Here is a 3,137-nt window from a genome sequence, read left to right on the forward strand (position 1 = left end):
GCTGGGGTGCCCAGATGCCAAGAACTGTGATGGAACCTTGTAGGGTGATGGCATTGAGAGGGCAGGGAGAGAGATGGGCAGGGGAGCAGCGATCAGAAAACAGGAAGGGTATCAGGGAGCTCAGAGAGAGAAGCCAAAGGATGATGTGGGTGCTCAGTGATGCATTCCTGTTGTGGGTGGCTCTGGGAGTTGCTAGGGCTGAGGGTGTGTCTCCGTGTTTGCAGAGAGGATAGGGAGGACAGTGAATACATCAGAACTGCCTACCAGTTTATTAACTCCATGGATGCATCCACCTAGAAAATATCGATGATTCACTGAGATAATGATTTTCCTTTTTATCTCTTCCTGTAGTTCCTCTTCCCTGCTTCATTGGTAAATTAAATCACAAAATGAGGGAACCTGTGTGTCTCTTCTTGACAAAGCATAGGCCCTGTTGCCATGGGACTCCCTGCAGTTTTCCACTATGAGAATTATTATAAAGATATGTGCACAAGAAGAACAGGTGAAAGGACTCATCAAAATGAATGTGTAATTACATTTTTTACAACACTGTCTTCCAATCAATGGGGAATGTTTGCATTTAAAGCATTTGGAATTAAAAGTAATTGGTTTAATCTATGCTGTGTTTCTTTCTGCAGGCTCTGGACACCCCATATCAATAAACTTCCTTCAATTTTTTTAATAGAATATAAAGGACAATACTCTAGTGAACGGAGTCATTCATCCAACCAACAGATATTTACCGAAAGTCTCTCATGTGCTGGCGAGTGTCCCAGGCACTAGAGATACAGAAATGAACATAGTAAAAAATGCTCCTGCCCTCAGGGAGCTTGCATTCTGGATATTCTGAAAAGGTCACACAGACAACAAATTTTAACTTATTTTGTCAGCTGTTTTTTTTTTAAATTATTAATTAACTTATTTATTTTGGCTGCGTTGGGTCTTCATTTCTGTGTGAGGGCTTCCTCTAGTTGCGGCGAGCGGGGGCCACTCTTCATCGCGGTGCGCGGGCCTCTCACTATCGCGGCCTCTCGTGTTGCAGAGCACAGGCTCCAGACGCGCAGGCTCAGTAGTTGTGGCTCACGGGCCTAGTTGCTCCGTGGCATGTGGGATTTTCCCAGACCAGGGCTTGAACCCGTGTCCCCTGCATTAGCAGGAGGACTCTCAACCACTGCGCCACCAGGGAAGCCCTTGTCAGCTGTTTTGCTTAAATAAGTTTTTAAATCTGTCTGCTTCACTTTCCTTATCTACTAAAAAAAAACTTAGAACACAAATACTCAACAAATGTGTTAAATTCAGGGGATGATGTATGCAGAAAACTAGAAAGCAACATACCTAATTAATTCAGAAATCATCATGGCTTGGACCTCCTTGGAGGTCAATTGGCCTGTGACTTTTACAGTGCTGCTTGCTCTTGGAGGAGGGACAATCATGTTTGATGGACAAACTCCCCTCTGTTTCTGGTGCCACTGCTGGGTATTCATTGGCATTACAATTCCCACCTCCAGGAGCCTCACCCATTGGGAGCTTATTTGGTTTACTTGGTTTATACTGAGCATAAAGTGTCTGAGTGAACTTTTAAACTCTTGACTGTGCCCTATATAATGCTTATGAAAAGTTAAAATTCCTTTTTAACATTAGTGAAAAGCTTTTGTTATCATTATGTTTCGTTCTCTCTGATAGAACAAAATAAATGGACATTTTCTGCCACCTTGCTCTGCAAAGCTAACCAGGTCCTGGTTAACTTGCGACCACTGAAATGTGCATGCTTAGCTGAGGTCCTCAAGATCTATAGAACAATAAGAGGGAGGTCATCATTACATTGTTCTATTATGAGCTTAGTAAGGGGTAGGAGAGGTAAATATCAAGCCTGCTTTTGGCAGAATGATCACTTAGGGGCAGCAAGGTCTGGGAAAACATTTACATGATTCTTTCCAGTCTCTGTGAATAACATTCACATAAGCTCTAATGAATATGTTGGTTTCCATAGCGAAATTTAGTCCAAACAAATGATACGGTGAAGCTTGAATAAGATGTGCAGAAGGTAGTGTAACATTGTGGTCACATGGCCAGTGGAAAACCAGCATCAACATTAGTATCATTGGCCCACATCTTCCTATGGGAAGAAAATATGGGAAGCATATATAGCCAAAAGGTATATATTTGAAAAACATAAAAACACTAATTAGGAAAGATACATGTACCCCAATATTCATAGCAGTATTATTTACAATTGCCAAAATATGGTCGCAAACTAAGTGTCCATCAACAGATAAATGGATAAAAAAGATGTGGTACATATATACACAATGGAATATTACTCAGCCATAAAGAAAGAATGATATTTTGCCATTTGCAGCAACATGGATGGGCTTAGAGGGCATTATGCTAAATGAAATAAGTCAGAGAGAGAAAGACAAATACTGTATGATATCACTTATATGTGGAATTTTAAAAATACAACTAACTAGTAAATGCAACAGAAAAGAAGCAGACGCACAGATACAGAGAACAAACTAGTGGTTACCAGTGGGGAGAGGGAAGAGGGGAGGGGCAATATAGGGGTGGGGGGTTAAGAAGTATAAACTGTTAGGTATAAAATGAGCTATAAATATATATTGTACAACACGGGGAATATAGCCAATATTTTATAATAACTGTAAATGAGTATAACCTTTAAAAATTATTAATTACTATAATGTACACCTGTAACTTATATAATATTGTAAATCAACTATACTTCAATAAAAATAATAGAAAAATTAAATATGGAAAGCAGCCCAGTATTCAGGACTTTTTTTTTTATGAGTCTAGTGTGAGGAATCTGTGGCCTGGTGATTTACTATAAAATTACAAAAAAATTTTTTTGTAATATTAACAGATTTTTAATACTGTAAAGTTGAAAAAAATTCACAGTGTAAGGAAGAAAATGAAAGCCATGTAAATTAAAGTTCCACCACCCTGAGATAACTACCATTAACATTTTATACCTACACAACACATAGCTTAAATTTTTGCTTAAATGATATATGAAAAATGCTGCTTTTGAATGTGACATCTTAGATCTTTTTTTTTTTTTTTTTTTTTTTTTTTTTTTTTTTTTTTTTTCTCCTCTCCCCCTTTTTTTTTTTTAATTC

The sequence above is a fragment of the Neophocaena asiaeorientalis genome, unplaced genomic scaffold (genome assembly GCF_003031525.2).
Source record: "Neophocaena asiaeorientalis asiaeorientalis breed wild unplaced genomic scaffold, Neophocaena_asiaeorientalis_V1.1 scaffold938, whole genome shotgun sequence".
Taxonomy (NCBI): domain Eukaryota; kingdom Metazoa; phylum Chordata; class Mammalia; order Artiodactyla; family Phocoenidae; genus Neophocaena; species Neophocaena asiaeorientalis.